This window comes from Hyperolius riggenbachi, chromosome 7 (assembly GCF_040937935.1).
Source record: "Hyperolius riggenbachi isolate aHypRig1 chromosome 7, aHypRig1.pri, whole genome shotgun sequence".
Lineage (NCBI taxonomy): Eukaryota > Metazoa > Chordata > Amphibia > Anura > Hyperoliidae > Hyperolius > Hyperolius riggenbachi.
In genome coordinates, this window is record NC_090652.1 from 33,781,687 (window position 1) to 33,799,851 (window position 18,165).

The window sequence follows — 18,165 nt, forward strand, 5'->3', positions numbered from 1 at the left end:
CCCCATTTACACTTAATCAGTTGCTCTCAGTTATAACTGAAAGAAAACTGATTTTCAAAGTAATGTCCATGTTTTCCTATGGCACAGTTCCCACCATATGCCTTTTTAACTGACATTTTTTTTCACAATGCAATGCTATGGAAAAAACATGTACCAACGCGTACTAACGCACACAAATGCATACCAATTGATTAGGTGTAAAAGGGCCCTTAGAGTGGTATAAATCACTGGAAAAATATAATATGACAATATGTCTGATATAATTCTGCTAAAGAAGATATGGCTCAAAAAATCCCACCTAAACTTACCTATATAATAATCCAAAACATCTGTCTAGCTTTTTCTCCTGTTGGACTCAAAGCACTCAAGAGAGCCGCAGCCATTAGGAGCTCACTCAAGGGGCCATCCTGCAGTGTTGGAGGTTTTGCCCAAAGTTTCCTTACTGAATAGATATTGACCTTAGCCAGGATTTGAACCCTGATCTCCAATCTCCACGTCAAAGGCAGAGCCCTTAACCAGTACACTATCCATCCACTACTGATCTATGGTGAACTGATACATGTAACGATTGGGGAATTATTTCCGTGGAAATCCACTGCGGAAATCCTCCACAGGCTTATAAAATGACAGAACCCTGCTATGGTGCTATGCACCTGTAGAGGGAAATTCCCACCGGCAGATGGAGCCGTGGAGTGCAGAGGAATAACCCCTCTGCACTGCCACAGTTGCCAGATGGGAATTGTACGAGGTGAAGCAATGCAGGGCAAGATAGCCCTTAGAGAGAGAGAGAGTGAGAACACAGACAGAATGTATGTGTGTCCACGAATCTAGTCGCCACCCGGCGACGGTGAACACACAACAGCGAAGACCAAGTGGGAACGCAATCGCAGAATGGCGATTGCTAATAGCGACACCAGGCTTAGTAAGACAGAGCAAAGGAAGAATAAAGACAGAACTGATAACAAACTGAATCCAACACACAGGAGCAGACAGGACTAACTACACGCGGTCACCACACGTTAGCCGCAATAGCGACAAAGCGCGTGCATGACACGGTCGCCACACGAGAAGCGCAATAGCGACAAAGCGTACCAACCCTGACTAACCAAAGAAACATGAAAACGAAAGAGAACGCGACCGCTTGCTAAACGGTTACCTCACCGAGACAACAGCAAGCGTTCATTCCAGATAGACAGACAGATGGAGCAGCCAGTAGCAACCGCTGCTCTGGCTACACTCCTAAGGCAGAATACAGAAGGAACCACCACCTCTACCGCTAGAGCGAATGCGATCCAAACAGACAGACAGATGGAGTAACCAGTAGCAACCGCTGCTCTGGCTACACTCACAGAAAGAGCACAGAAGGAACCACCGCCTCTACCGCTAGGGTGAATGCGATCCCAACAGACAGAACGACTTCCTGTCGACCGATGCTGGCTACAAGACAATCGCAACAGATAGACAGTACAAAGCAATACAGGTAACAAACAACCTGACTATGCTAACAGGAATGCTAGGGCACTCCCAAGGAACTACTCTAAGATAGCAATATTAGCAAACAGTAAGCAAAGGGCTGAGACTCCAGGTAAGTTAGCAGGAACAAGGAGCAAGGAATTCTGGGAGGAAATGGTATTTATACAGCAAGCCATCAGAGGAAACAGCTAAGCAATTTGCATGACAAGTGGATGCAGATTCCTCACCAGAACAGCAACTCTGCAGCTTGCAGAGTGGAGATAGGTTTCTTTTCAAGGGAACTGCAGCACTCAGACCTAACAAATGGTCAAAAAGCTGTCTGCCTGTGCAGACAGCAGAGCAGATCATTACAATACAATACTAGTGCATTGCAGGTATACTGTAGGTGTGTGCACATGGGATTTTTGGCTATTCAGTGTTCTCCCTAGTATTTTTTTCCAGCCGGGTGGCATGAAAAAGTAGCCCGGTGGGGCGAGATGAGAGAATGCAGGGCTTGTACTTCTCTACACATCTCTGCTTACAGCAGAAAAGGAGGTGAGCTGATGACAGCCGGCCGCTCACCAAAACTAGCCGGGTGGAGCACCCGGTTAAAAGAGCCTGGGGAGAATACTGCTATTTTCCTGTACGCTCTGGCCACCACTCACAATTGCATGTAATTTCCAGTGACCACCTTACTGTTCATGTGTTTTTAAGCCCTATCTTCTTTAGCACAATGTTATCATTAAACTGAAAAGTTACATTTTCATTTCCCTCTGCTTTATACATTTAGACATCTAGCCATTTACATTTGTGATTTCCTGTGTCAGAGTGGGTCAGGTGAGACTGATTTGCAGTGGTTCAAGAATATCTGTAATTGGTGTTGGTGGAGGAAGTGAAGGCAAGGTGGGTGGGGGTCCAGGGTTCCATTCAGGACAGGATGAGTTGGCTTTCCCCCCATTGTCACTTCCCTAACATATAATCAGTTTGGGTTGTGAGTTAAACTAGCCCCTCCAGGGCTCCTAGGATACAAACTCTAGCAAGCTAATCTTTCAGACAGGTCCAGTTTTAGCCACTATGGGGCCTTAGGGCAAAAGTAACTTGGGGCCCCACTGACACTCACTAACAGAAAATCCACCCTCAGGGCCCCAAAGCTGGTTTCCAGGCCCCATCCTACCCTACCCGTCACACAATATCATCAGGGGGAAATAATGGGGAACCTATCAATGCTTTTGAGGGGACATAAAATGGCCATTTTATTTCCCCTCAAAAGCATTGTTGAGTTCCCCATTATTTCCCTCTTCCTTTCCCCCACAAATTCAGTGCAGCGGAGTCTCACCTAATCCAGGCACATGGAGTCTCACCTAATCCAGGCCGGACACAGGAGATAGCACCACACTCCATGCTTCAATCGTTGTCTGCGTATCACCCCTGGCAACAGGGAGTGCAAATTAGCCCCATACACATGGGTCAACATAGCTGGAAGGGGATGGGAAAGAGACACCTTGGGGGGACCTAGAAACTCTGGGGACCTGGGGCAATTACCTCTTTGGCCTCTATCAAATTGCCGGCACCGCTTTCAGAGCTTCAGACAGGCTCATCTGGTATTGGGATAGTCTTCAACTAGTCAGCAACCTTGGTAGATAAGGTAAAGCATGGATTCTGCTGTGACAACAACCCACAAAAGGTCATCATACACTCTGGTCATGGTGTCAAAGAAGGTAGTTTTGGTGTTGAGTCACTGAATATTCTACACGTAGTAACTGCTAAGACCAAGACTGGAACTTACCTTGATTGAATGGAAATTTTTAATGCCACCCATTATCTGCTAATTATCTACTAATGCCACACTGTATCTTCATGGAGAAAGGTACAAGGTTCAAGTTGAATTAAATCTGAAAGGCATTTTTAAAAAAGTTAAATTTGCTTCAGTCACCCACAAATTGATCAGGTATCAGTACGCTGGTTCAGGGACCAGAATTAGAGGACTGTGGACCTGGAATCACATTTTTTTAATAAACCTCCCCATAAGGAATTTACAATAGTGTGTGTTGTTGAGGGGGGGGGCAAAGTTGAGGTACGCTTAAATACTCACCTATGGGGTGCCGCTACTCAGGCCATGCCAGCTGCCATCTTCTCCAAGGACGGACCATAGCTATACCGCATAATGAACTCCCTGGGGAATTTCGCACCTTCCCCCCACTATGCATGTTGGGAGATATAGTCTGAGGATGTAAGAATAGATATGTACTCTCATCTATGGACTACATCTCCCAGCATGCTTTGTGATGGTCTCACGCACACATTTCCTGGGAAGTTTATAATGTGGTACAGCTGCGGTTGGTGGAGAATACAACAGCTCCCGGGGCAGGGGTTGGGGTGAGTGTAAGTAATTACACTCACCCCACCTCCTACCCACCCTCAATGGCACACTCTATCATGAACCTCCCTCATGGGGAGGTTTGTGTTTAAAAAAAATAATATTCAAGCTGCACAGTTAGCTTTAAAGGATACCTGAGGTGACATGTGACATGAGGAGATAGACACGGGTATGTGCAGTGTCTCGCACACAAATAACTAGGCTGTGTTCCTTTTTTTCTTTCTCTGCCTGAAAGAGTTAAACATCAGGTAAGCAAGTGGCAGTTCCTATCTGACTCAGGACTGGGTCAGACTACAGTGTGACCCTCACTGATATGAAATTACAACTATAAAACACTTTCCTGGCAGAACATGGCTTCTGAGACCAGGAAAGAGATAAAAAGGGTCAATTAGCTCATCGATTTTTATCTCTGACATACTTCAATGAAGGTGTCATTGGGTAAAAATAATAAAACAGTAAAAAAAACCTCAAAAAGTAGATTTAAACACAAAATAAAACTGTGAAATATCGTAAAAAGTCATTTTTAGGAGAAGGAGGATAGATAGAATTGTTTTCGGGTGTCCTTTAAGCCACTAGCTATTTGTACATCATTTGTAGAACTCAACCAACACAAATATATAAATATATAACATAAATACTGACCATCTAAATCTAAATAGAAAATGATATTTAGTATTTTTGGAAAGGACATCTGCACACAAAGAGAAAGTGAAAGTGAGAGTGAAGAATGCAGGTGTTGTCATCACTCTAACCTGAGGATATTGTCAGGAGAGCTCTAACATTACACACAACATGTACTTTCATGTACGGAAAAATGCATTTCTACACATTGTTTCGCTGGTTTCAGATGAATATTTTTTTCTTTTTAGCCTATTTAGTACACACATAATAAACCCCTTTCCTCACCATGCCATTATTTACGGTTCCACAATGTCTTAGCTTGAGTTTAAAGCGGAATGAAACCCAGCATTTCTACTTTGCTCTAAAATATTATTTACCGCATATTATGTTCAACCAGCATTTTTTTTTACTAAAACAGCATTCAAAGGGTTACACACAGGGCTGAAAAGTTCAGTGCAGAGAAATGTGGACGCATCCAAAGTGTAGATAATGTTATCTTGTGTTTACTTAAATGTATCAAGTGAGGAATGTGACACATTCTCTGACTGTGGAGAAGCTGCTGGACACAGACAGGAACTCAAAGCTTTTCTGCCTTCAATACATAATGATTAAAACCAGTTATGAAAAAAAGCAAAGTCAGCTCACAAAGCAAAAAACTGTACTTTTGGGAAAGTATAATTTCTAAATAAATAATAATACTTATGCACAAATGCAAATATGATAACCTTATGGCATATAAAAGGTAGGAAACATGTTTGTCATGATCGCTTTTGCAGCATGTACTGCTGGCTGCAGTTGTACTGCAGCCAAGCAGTTCTGATTTCTTTACATGCATTTGCTTGCATAGCTTTGCTTGCACTCACATTAAGGCCTGGTGCACACCAAAAACCGCTAGCAGATCCGCAAAATGCTAGCAGATTTTGAAACGCTTTTTCTTCTTTTTCTGTAGCGTTTCAGCTAGCATTTTGCGGTTTTGGGAAGCGTTTTTGGTGTAGTAGATTTCATGTATTGTTACAGTAAAGCTGTTACTGAACAGCTACTGTAACAAAAAACGCCTGGCAAACCGCTCTGAAGTGCCGTTTTTCAGAGCGGTTTGCGTTTTTCCTATACTTAACATTGAGGCAGAAACGCATCCGCAATCCAAAATCTGCAGCAGCCCGGGAGTATGCGTTTCAGCAAAACGCCTCCCGCTCTGGTGTGCACCAGCCCATTGAAATACATTACCCAAGCGGATCCGCACCCGCAAGCGGATCGCAAACCGCAGCGGAAACGCTCTGGTGTGCACTAGGCCTAAGTGTTGATTCCATCTGCAATAGCTCTGCAGTTCATTGCAGCTTGAGATGCTCTTGTGAATTCAAACATTGCCTGTTGCAGCTGAGCTGCAATTCCTTTCATGCAGTTTGCATAGTTTTGTCTGCCTTTTCCTGCTGTCAGCTTGTGACTGATTACCATTCACCTGTGTGGGAATTTGCATGTCCACTCCCATTTGATGACCTCAGTATAAAGAGTTGCTTCCTGCTGTGCTCCTCGCCCGTCATAGTTTCAGTCTCAGTCTGTCTAGCTGTTTCTCCTGGGCCTATGTTCCTATTTCTCGTGTTTCTCGTGTGGATTGCACTGGCTCTTGTGGAGGAGCAGTGAATAGAGATGGGCCGAACCTCCGATTTTAGGTTCGCGAACCCTGTTCGCGAACTTCCGCGAAAGGTTCGGTTCGCGAAAAAGTTCGCGAACTGCAATAGACTTCAATGGGCAGGCGAACTTTCAAAGTTTTAAAAAATTCTATCAACTGGAAAAATGATAAAAAACATGTTTCAAAAGCTCTAATACCTGGAGCCACACCTAATTCAGTGAAATACACATCACTGCTGGAGGACCCGCCCGCCTCCAAGCAAGGTCCTTTATACCATTTGCCTACCTACACTAATTAGTTATGGGACAGCTGCTACACACTCTGCTAGGGAGATCTCCTCCCTCCTCCCTTCTACCCTTCTACCGGAGGGAGGAGGGTCTCTTCTGGCAGGGAATTATACTACTTTAAAAACCAGTATACATCATACCATAGCTGGGAATCAAACCCAGATCTCACTGTGTGGTGGGCACATCACCCTAAGCACTGTACCACTACAGTAGTAAGTGAAGCTAGCCTAAAATGTACCATTAATGCTCAATGCAATAGAACCATTAGGTTGCTTAAAGGAGAACTGTAGTGAGAGGTATATGGAGGCTGCCATATTGATTTCCTTTTAAGCTATACCAGTTGCCTGGCAGCCCTGCTGATCTATTTGGCTGCAGTAATAATAATAATCCAAACATTTGTATAGCACTTTTCTCCTGTCGGACTCAAAGCGCTCAAGAGCTGCAGCCATAGGGATGCACTCAAGAGGCCACCCTGCAGTGTTAGGGAGTCTTGCCTTGAACTCTTTACTGAATAGGTACTTGACCTAGCCAGGATTCAAACCCTGGTCTCCCATGTCAAAGGCAGCGCCCTTAACCAGTACACTATCCAGCCACTGTAGTGTGACCCCCACCAGAAACAAGCATGCAGCTAATCTTGTCAGATCTTACAAAAATGTCAAACACCAGATCTGCTGCATGCTTGTTCAGGGTCTAGGGCTAAAAGTATTGGAGGCAGAGGATCTGCAGGATAGCCAGGTAACTGGTATTGCTTAAAAGGAAATCAATATGGTAGCCTCCATATAACTTTCACTACAGTTCTCCTTTAAATGGAACCTTAACTGAGAGTGATATGGATGTTTCCTGTAAACAATACCAGTTGCCTGGCAGTCCAGCTGATCTTTGTGACTGCAATAGTGGCTGAATCACACCCTGAAACAAGCATGCAGCTAATCCAGTCTGACTTCAGTCAGAGCACCTGATCTGCATTCTTGTTCAGGGGCTGTGGCTAAAAGTATTAGAGACACAGGATCAGCAGGCGATTCAGGCAACTGGTATTATTTTAAAAGGAAAAATCCATATCCTTCTCCGTTTAGGTTCCCTTTAAGGATTTGTAGCATAAAAGCCAACTCACATTGGCTGGGATTTGAACCTGGGTCTAACTGTATGGTGGACAAGCACACTAACCACTATACCAACTGAAGCTGGCCAGCTATGGTATGATGTATACTGGTTTTTAAAGTAGTATAATTCCCTGCCAGAAGAGACCCTCCTCCCTCTGGTAGGAGGGAGGAGGGAATAGGTAGAAGGGGAGGAGGGAGGTGGGAATCTCCCTAGCAGAGTGTGTAGCAGCTGTCCCATAACTAATTAGTGTAGGCAGACAACTGAGTCAGATGGTATAAAGGACCTAGCTTGAAGGGAAGGTGGGCAGGCGGGTTCTCAAGCAGTGTGTTTGACAATAACATGTCACTGCGACACCCGCACGCGAACCCCGTTCGCCGGCGAACCGTTCGGCCCAACTCTAGCAGTGAATCCTTCCAGTCCTGTTCCTGGAGGTTAGTCATATAGCTGCGGTTGCTATTGACTATCTCACTCCTGTCTGTTTGTCTACGCATGAACGCTTGCTGTCGCTGAGGAGTGACTACATTAGCAAGCGTTCATTCCTTTTGTCTCAGTCCTTGTTTATGTGTGTCCTTTGGGACCGTAGTTAGTTCCTGATGCGTGCATATATATTGGTTCGCCAGTATATTCGTATCTTAGTTAGATTTGTTATCTTGCTAGTCTTGCGTCAAATATTGGTTCATTGCCAATATATACGCATACTAGCGCGTTTTTTATTTTCCATATTGCGACGCGGATTACTGTATATATTTGTGTATTTCCTGTACCTGTTTCTTGTTCTGCCTTTGTCTTGCCTTGTGGATTGCGCCATCTCTTGTGGAGGAGTGGCGAATCCTTTCAGTCCTGTTCTTGCGAGGTAAGCCATTGCTGCGGTCGCGAGTGGCTGCCTCGTTCCAGTCTGTCCTGTTAGTAAATGCTTGCTGTCACTGAGGAGTGACTAGATTAGCAAGCGTTCATTCTGTCGGTCTGTCCTTTTCTCTCTAACTTCTGGTTAAGAACGCTCAGCGCTGCTTTTGCGCTGAGCAAACTTTAGGTGTCATTGTGGTTGCTCGGAGCTACGTCTGCTCTGTGCGTCACATCTCCTGCTGGAGTCAGTCCTCTCAGATGCAGCATGGAGCATTATAGAAATTTCCCCCCAAAATTATTCAGCTAGTGTTTCTGCGTAATTCAGTATGGTAGATTTGTGGTTAGTTTGTTTCTTGGAGTATTTTTCACTTCTTTTTCCAATCGCATAAGGAGTCTGAAGCGAGATTAAATCAATGATTTTAACTTGTATTAATGTTAAGTACTATAGCTAGTGCTAAAACGCCGATATCCTGCGGCAAAATGAGGGGTTTATAACCCCCAAATCCTCTCTGCAAACTGCAGGGAGCGCTTACTGATTGAAGCAGAGCTAATGGCTGTAGCTCTGCCTCTTCGCGCGCCAATCCCTGCTGATCCCCGCCCCTCTCAGTCTTCCTTCACTAAGAGGGGCGGGGCGGTGTGGGTAGAGGCGAAGATCCGCGGCTGATTGATGCACATGGAGGCAGAACTGCAGCTCATAGCTCTGCCTCCATGAGCAGCAAAATCCACGACCAAGAAAGTTGTGGATTTTGCAGAGGGGATTTGGGGGTATAAACCCCTCGTTTTGCCACGGGATAGCGGTGTTTTAGCACTAGCTATAGTGCTTAACATTAATACAAGTTAAAATCATTGATTTAATCTCGCTTCAGAGGCTCTTTAAGCGGAATTTTAAAAACAATGCTCAGTTTTTCAAAACACTTCACATTATTTGCACAACACCATACAGAAGTAGCACAACATCCCAAATTATTTGCAAAATGGACCACATTAGCCAAAACTATACAATTTCTTATAAAAACTCAATTTTCTTGTCATATAGATAAACATGTCATCATATGGTCAGATTCTGCTTGAAACATTTAAACACTCCAGTGTTTAACCTAAAACACTCTTAGCATTTCCAAAGAGAAAGTGTAAAAATAAATTCTACATGATAGCAGTTATGAAGACCAATGACATTTTGTATTTTTTTTATCTATTCAAGTCAGTCAATACATCATCTCTCCGCCTAGCTGAATCTGGCCATAGGGCAACATCACAAACTATGGTTTCATTTGCCAGGCATTGTGGGAAGAGTTTTCTGTAGTGACAAATCTACCCTTGTATTGATTCCCTAATCCCTATCAATCTGGTCACAGACTTCCGCCAAAGATTGAATGAGGGGCATCTGGACATATGGCCGGAGATCATCCACCTTACACCACCATGCTGTGAAAAACTCCTCGATGAGATTTAATAAAAAATGTAATCAAATTTCAAATTTTTTTACAGCTTTGGTAGAAAATCATGATCAATGTTTTCAGAAAATGTAATGATGTAGGATAGATTGTAACTGTCTGGATTTTATGTATTACATGGTCCACAAATGTAAAAAGTACTTCATTACACAGATTTGGTTGTCTTCTCCAGGTCTTCCTCTCCCTCTGCTTTATCTTGTCCTGTCTGAATGTCTATCTCCCTCTTCTATAACCATTTATTTTTGTTGAAGACAGTTGACTTTTGTAGTGTTTGTAAACCTGACAAGTGTGGCCATAATTATGGACCTTCATGTTTGCACACAAGGGGCTTGATTCACAAAGCGGTGCTAACCTAGTTAGCACGCCTAAAGGCTTTGGGCGTGCTAACTGTAACGGTGCACCCACCTATAAGGTGTGACGTTAAGGTCGCACTCAATGCGACCTTATAGGCGCATCGGGTGCGCCGTTATCGCCACACCGCGATGCGACATTTCACTTTGCGCGCAGGACTTTGCGCACGACCGCTAGTTAGCGCGCACAAAGTCATTTTAGGCGTGAAGAGGGGCTTTTCACAAGCGTGCTAACAGTTAGCACAACTTTGTGAATCAAGCCCCTGTTGACTGTTTTTAACCAATCGGTTTATGCGTATGGTCATTTTAGAGCCTTTGCCTTGATATTGCAAGGAAGAGTGAATATGATTGATTTCTGAGGCAAACATATACAAATTGCATGTAGTGCTTTGAAAATCACTGTTTTGTTTTTGCCTTTTTGCAAAAAGTGTGAAGCAGACAGCGTGCTTATAGCTGTGCCTATCTGGGAAGGTATTTTGCTCCTTAAATGTTAGGTTTTGTAAATTGTAGGAAAGTTGTAATTTCAGCATGTAATCAACCGAAAAAAAAAAGTAACAGTTTTACAATATTCCCTGTATTGTTTTAGTAACAGTTTTCAGAGACAGGCAGGAAAGCTATGGAAACAGCAAAGACACAGACCTGTGTGAGGGAGATGGGTGTGGTGGTCTCCTCTCTATAATGAAACTACCTAGCTAAAACAGAGGAGGAGTCGTACTCCCATCTAACTGATGAGAATCACACATATGCCGGCAGTAAGACTATGAGGTCACCATAAAGAACGTGTTTTTAACTTCTTCTTCACCACATTCCTCCTGTCCTCCGGGTCATCCAGCAACTTGTAAGTGCCTTCCCTGCAAACTAATTAATATCTAATTGAAGTTATCTTATCCTCTTTCCTTTTATACTTGCTCTTAGTACTTGTGTGTGTGTGTGTGTGTGTGTGTGTGTGTGTGTGTGTGTGTGTGTGTGTGTGTGTACGTATACTATGTGGGTGTGGCATATATGGTGTAGGTGTGTGTTTATGGAGTGTGTGTTTATGCGGTGTCTGTGGGTTTCTGGGTGTGTGTTTGTGTGTATTTCTGTGTCTGTGTGTGTGTATGGTGAGTGCTTATGCTTATAGTATTTGTGTGTGGTATGTATAGTGTAGCATTGTGCGTGTGTAGCATGGGAAATATTTTTAGCACAAGTCCCTCAGAAAACTCACACATTCAGTAGCTCCGTAATGTCAGGGACAAACAAGGACATGTGTGAGCAAGTCCAGGGTCAGGTTGGATGGGCAGCAGCATCTTGAGAAGATGCATAATGATTTAGGAGAAAGAAGTCAGCACAGATAACTAGGACAAAACTTGCTTCTTATTTTGCCTCCATTTTGGGGAAAACTTTGGAAATTTTCCAAAAAATACAGTCAGTAAAAAACATTTGACACTGGGGCTGATTAACAAAGCTTTTCTGTTGAATTATCACACATTACTTATTAAAGCGGACCCAAACCAAACATTTTTTTTTTATTCAAAATATTTATTTTCACCACTCTGACACATATAAAGATAAATAAACACTCCTTCAAGTCTATGAGCATTTCAGTGCATGCTTTTCACCCTTCTCTTTTCATTACTAGGGTTATACAGGTGGCAGCCATTAGCAATTCCTCCTTTGCCAGACACCCCCTACTCCACCAGTTTCCCGGATTCTGTCCCGACAATATGAAAGGAAGTGAGGGGTTCCTCCAATAAATGTAAAATATTGTATATTTGTCATCATGCAGCTGAAAAAATGCTGCTATTTATTATTATCATTTAGAAAATAGATTTTATTTAAAGTGAACCTCCGGACTAAAAATCGACTCAGCAGAACTGAAAAGGCCTGGTGTTTCTTTAACAGTTTTACAGCATCAGAACTTTGTTTCTCTTATACAAGCCTCATTTTTAGCTGCACAGAAGAAAACTGCCCGGGCTTTTTCCCCCTGATGCTGTGCAAAGCATGATGGGATTTCTGATGTTGTTGTTCTCATTCTGCTGTTTTGGTGCAATATTTATTTATTTTTTTTACATTTTGAATTTGACATTTGAAGGCTAGGGTGCGCAGCCGGGAGGAGTTATCAGGACACAGGACAGTTGGAATTGTCTTATGCTCCCTGTCACCTTCTTTCAACCAAAAAGATGGCTGCCCCCATGAATCACAAACATTTGCCTGTTCTTTTAAAACAGGGTGGGTAAGATATTATATTACCTATATATTCTAATTAACATAACTAATGTAACTTGATGACAGTATGTTTGTTTAGGACGAAGTTCCCCTTTAAAATAAAAATCCTGAAATCCTGTATTTTTAATTTGGGTCCACTTTAAATTATTTAACTCATGAGTTACATCTCTTTAACTGACTTAAATCATGCTTTATCTCTCCTTAATGAACTTCACTCATGGTTTATCTCTACTTATCTGTTTATCTCATTTTCTCTTTTTGACAATAATTAAGCTTTGTGAATCCACCCCATGGACTGCTATGCATGTGTTCATAATACAAATCCTACTTAGAACTTAACTGTGTTTCTTTTTGAAAATTTTTTTTTTATAAGAATAAGGCTAATACACCAGGGGCTTGATTTACTAAGCAGTGCTAACCTACTTAGCACTTCTAAAGTCTTTAGACGTGCTAACCAGGGTGCTAAGTAGCTTAGAACCGGTTTTCTCAATCACATCGCGTGCTAAGTACCGCGCGCAAAATTTTGCAAAGTCCTATGTGCGCGCTAAGTCCCATAGGCTTTAGTGGGCACTTCGCGCGGAGCGTCCTGCGCTCTGTACAGTGTGCGCGCAAAACTTTGCGCGTGGTACTTTGCGCACGATCACTACTTCTCACATTTCAACTGAATTTAGACGTGCTAAGGGCCAGTGCTAAAGTTAGCAACGTTTTGTAAATCGAGCCCCTGGGCTTTTTCTATAGGAGTTGGAGTAGATGGCCTGCAGAGGAAGTTTTCATGAAAATTCTGTACTCTTGATAGCAGCATAGTGGTGGAAAGTTCAAAAGTCATTATTTCTTTGCGTGGGAGCTTAAAAGGAAACAAATATGGCAGCCTCCATATTCCTCTCATCACTCCCCACTGGTCACCCGACCACCTGAACACCTCCACACCATCTTTGAGTCAGGTTTGATGCAATTGTTGAAACAATGACTGTCATGTATGCATTGCTTATGGCATGAATTGAGGGATAAAACATTGAAGCAACGGTGCCTGGTCTGCCTACATGTACTTTGATTTTGATATGTATTCTGCACAACCCAGCCAGCAGCACGTCCCTTAATATATTCCAACTGTCGCATACAAGTGTTTGAGGTGAAAATTTCCATACTATACGCCAGAAGTGCAGGTCTGAGCTACTGCCCCCAACAATTCCTGATCCGAGTGCCGAGTGTTTTTCTTTCTACAATGAACTACTTCCTTAAAGGATACCAGAGCCCAAGCCCCCATATAAAAATGACATGATGTGCTGCCAGGAGGGTGTGAGCCCTCACTTAAAAGCGCTGCTCTCTCTTTGGCAATCTTTGTGCCTATGTCCCCCCCAGTTCTCTTCATCATCACCCTGTCTAGCGAAGATGTATGCGCGTCACAGGGGGAGAGGGAAGGAAATACTGCGCATGCGCAGAGCAGTTGTTCCATAGTGGGGTCGGGAGATAGAAACGGGGTCTAGAATGGAGGATGGAGGCACACAGGTTGCCAACAACGGATCAGTAAGTGAGGGCTCACACCGTCCTGGCAGCATACCATGTCTTTTTTGTATTAACGCTTTGGCTCTGATATGCTTTAACATTGCCTAGATCTATACCTATGGCTAGGGCTAGACAAGTAGTCATTTTCTTGATCCAGTGCCTAGTTTGTATGCATGTAATGAAGGTGCTGAGTAATAGTGATGCCAAAAAATGGTTCCCCCTGTTCCTGCGGTTTTAAATATTATTCCCCCTCCAGGTCATCATGGACTGTAGGGAAACACGAAATTTAGCTGCCAGGCAGCCATTGCTGGCAGCCAAATTACACGCTGTTTTATTGTAATTACTGCCTGAGCACCTCTATAGCCATAATTCTCATTGCGTCCTGTGGCGGCGCCTGATGCGGCCAAAATTCCAATGCCTTTTTTGCCTGACTCGGCCTAATTTACCAGTTCACCACTAAAATTTCTAAAATGGGAAACAATGCAAAAAGTCATGATTATTGGATATAAATGCCAATTTGAGCTCCCGGAGGTGCCAAGGTTTATAGCTGCCATTTATTGCCACTCTTTACTGTTTAAAACTGCCAATCACAGCTCTTAACACACATACATATAAAGATGCAAACTTTTAGCCTATCACATTGTTAAAGAGAGCCTGTAACAAAAGTTTGAGCTTTATTTCTTGTATCCTATAAGTTCCTATGCCTGTTCTAATGTGGTCTGTCTTACTGCAGCACTTTCTAGTTGCACTGTCTCTGTAATAAATCTTATCTTCTTTCCTCTGTCGGCTCTGTCGGGCTGAGGCTGGAATGTGCAGCACTGCTTGTCATTGGAAGAAACTTTACACACCCTCTCCAAGCTCTGCATGAGTCACACAGTAAGCTGTTCTCAGTGTATCAGACTCCGGTTAGAAGCCATGTCATTTGTTTGTAAACACTGCCTAAAACTGTTAATTACAAGCCAGGATTGCAGCAGGGAGTGGCATAAACAGCCCAGAGGGGCCCAGGAGAACATAATGAAGAGAATGGTATGCTTTTTATTGTAAGAATTTTAGAGTACAGATTCTCTTTAAAGGGGCACTACAGCAAAAAACTGTAAAATTTAAAATATGTGCAAACACATACAAATAAGAAGTACGTTTCTTCCAGAGTAAAACGAGCCATAAATTACTTTTCTCCTATGTTGCTGTCACTTACAGTAAGTAGTAGAAATCTGACAGAAGTGACAGGTTTTGGACTAGTCCATCTCTTCATAGGGGATTCTCAGCAAGGCTTTTATTCTTTATAAAGATATTCCCTAAAAAGGATTTAAACAATGATGCTGGCCAGCTTTCCTGTTCCCTACACAGTTTTTTGGCAGTTGGACCGAGCAACTGCCATTCACTAAGTGCTTTTGAAAATAAAAATATCCATGAGAATCCCCTATAGAAAGATGGACTAGTCCAAAACCTGTCACTTCTGTCAGATTTCTACTACCTACTGTAAGTGACAGCAACATAGGAGAAAAGTAATTTATGGCTCATTTTACTCTGGAAAAATGTACTTCTTATTTGTATATCTTTGCACATATTTTACATTTTACAGTTTTTCGCTGTAGTGCCCCTTTAAGGTGATCACACACTCAATTTTCAATCATGATCCGGGTGAAAGAGGAAAGTTTGCGCTACCGCTCTGATAGTCTTGGAGAAAGGGAGAGCTGACCAATCCAAGCAGGCTTTGTATAGATCAACCAGCTAATCGCCGGCAAGGTACATCACTTGCAGTGATTGGCTGGTTGTTGTATACTGTGTACTACATACAGTAAAGCACCAGTACATACAGTACAGTATACAAATGCCCAAGAGTCAAGAGAGGCAGTCTTATACAGTGAGAATATCCCAAAATGTATATTTTAACTGGAAAAGTTGAGGGTTGTCTTATACGAACTACGAATAAATGAATTTTGAGTTTGCCACAAATTATGAATTATGATTTTGCATCCTAGTTGCAAATTACAATGCCGAATTATGCATATGCAAAATTTCAGCTCATCACTAGTGACAACTGTGAATAAACTGTGGGGTAATGCAGGGTCTTCATTTAAGGATATGCTATTTGGGAGTGTCTGTTTGTAATCATGACTTGAGCAGTTCAAGAGGTGTGCAAAGATTAAAAAAACCTCTATACATTCCATATGGTGTGCATTTCAAAATTAGTCTCAGAAAGCTTGACTATGGAGCAATTTTGAGAAGAATTTCTTTGTGAGATGCAAGCAGGTGGGACTTTGGGGGGAGCCTGTAAATTTGGCCGCAATGAGCAAATGGACAATTTTGGTGCGCCCATAGATTTTAATGCTCTAATGTAAAATGGCGGCTACAAGGTGCCAGACCAAAAATTTGGACGAAAAGTTATTTTTCCTCTATAAAATATTATTGGCTAAAAAATTTGATTTTTACCATTATAAAATAGTATCCAATACAAAACATGATTTATTTTACCCGTTATAAAATAGCATCTGCTTCACAACATTGTTAAGGTTAGGCATTGGTTGGGGGTTAATGGTAGGCCTCAGGAGGGAAGTTTTAAGATTAGGTGTCAGGGGAGTGGTTGAGGTTAGGTGTGGGAGGTGGTTAATTCATCAGTGGGGTTAAGGTTAAAGGAGTTATCAGGCATTCCAAAATAAAATAGGTGCTACTTACCCGGGGCTTCCTCCAGCCCCAAGCTCCCAGCATGTCCCTCGCCGCAGCTCTGCACGCAGCCGTTCGCAGCCTCCGCCTCCTGGTCCCCGGCAAGTAGTTCTGCGCCTGCACAGTACGCTCCGATCCACGTGGCGACGATTGACAGCGCGGGAGGCAGAGGCGGTGAACGGCTGCAGGAAGAGCTACGGCGAGGGACATGCTGGGAGCTTGGGGCTGCAGTAATCCCGGGGTAAGTAGCACTTATTTTATTTTGGAATGCCTGATAACTCCTTTAACCACTTTACCCCCACGCGGACAAATTTCTCCGTCCCTTTTTCCATCCTTTCACCACCAGGGACGGATAAATCCGTACTTTCCGCACTCCCGCCGATGCCCGTGCTCCCGCTCGCTCTAGCGCGCACTCCCACTCGTAAACACGCCAGTGGGCGCTCGCCCGGAGATCAATGAACGGGAAAATCCAATTCCGTTCATTGATCTAAGCCCCGCAATGATCCGCTGCTTCTCCGATAAGCAGCGCGATCATTGTGAAAAAAAAAACTTTCACAGCCTCCTAGTCCTTCCTTCAAGCGTCGGGAAGGATGCTTGCAGGTCGCATTAAACAAAAAGTTACTGTTGCCATCTTGTGGCCAAATAGTAAAACTACACCCTAAAGCATTTTTCACATACAAATAAATTAGTTTTACACAAAAAATTAACTCCTTACCTCCCACACTCCCGAATTTTTTTTTGTAAAAAAAAAAAAATTACAATTAAAAAAAAATACATAAATAGTTACCTTACGGACTGAACTTTTGAAATATTTATGTCAAGAGGGTATAACACTGCTACTTTATAAACTATTGGCTTGTAATTAGGGATGGACGCAAAACTGAAAAAAATGCACCTTTATTTCCAAATAAAATATTGGCCCCAAACATTGTGATAGGGACATAATTTAAACGGTTTTATAACCGGGACAAATGGGCAAATGCATTTCATGGGTTTTAATTACTGTAGCATGCATTATTTAAAAACTATAAAGGCTGAAAACTGAAAAATAATAATTTTTTCCCACATTTTTTCCTAATTTCCCATTAAAACACATTTAGGCTACTTGCACACCAAGACGTTGCGTTAGGTGCCATGTTAAGGTCGCATAACGTGCACCTAACACAACGTATGGTGCTGCAAGATAGGACGGTAAAGTGAGCCGCGTTAGGCGGCTCTATCCCTATAAGGTCTCACAGAGTGGCGCTGATTGGCCGGCGGGACCACGTGATGCGGAGCGAGACACTCCGCATCACGTGGTCCCGCCGGCCAATCAGCTGCCGCCAGTGCAGTGAATATTAAGTAGCCATGTGCGCGGCTACTGTAGCTGGCTCTCCACGCCTCCTCTCTGCCCCCCACTGAGCATGTGCAAACAGTCTAACGCGGCTATAGCCGCTCTAACGCCGTAGCATGCTGCACATTCGGGAGAACGTTCAGCGTTACATGTAACGCAACGTGGGCTGTGTGAACAGCCCACTTGTGTTACATTGCTGTGCGTTGGGGGAGCGTTACAGGCGCACTAACGTGCGCCTGTAACGTCCCTGTGTGTAAGCAGCCTTAGAAGGGAAGTGGGAAGTGGGAACCAGTTGGGAAGTGGTTAAGAGTGGGGGAATGGTTAAGGTTAGGTGTGTGTGTGTGTGTG

The 18,165-nt window shown here is 43.2% G+C and overlaps 1 protein-coding gene across 1 annotated transcript in view; it reads left to right on the top strand.

Moving 5' to 3' along the window:
- The first annotated feature begins 10,783 nt into the window (after window positions 1–10,783).
- The window catches only part of LOC137525470 (NACHT, LRR and PYD domains-containing protein 1a-like), a 90,177-nt gene continuing 82,795 nt past the window's right edge, over window positions 10,784–18,165 (top strand). The window contains exon 1 of the mRNA XM_068246570.1: window positions 10,784–10,950. The gene's annotated coding sequence lies outside the window, so the exon portion shown is untranslated. The remainder of the gene's footprint in view (window positions 10,951–18,165) is intronic.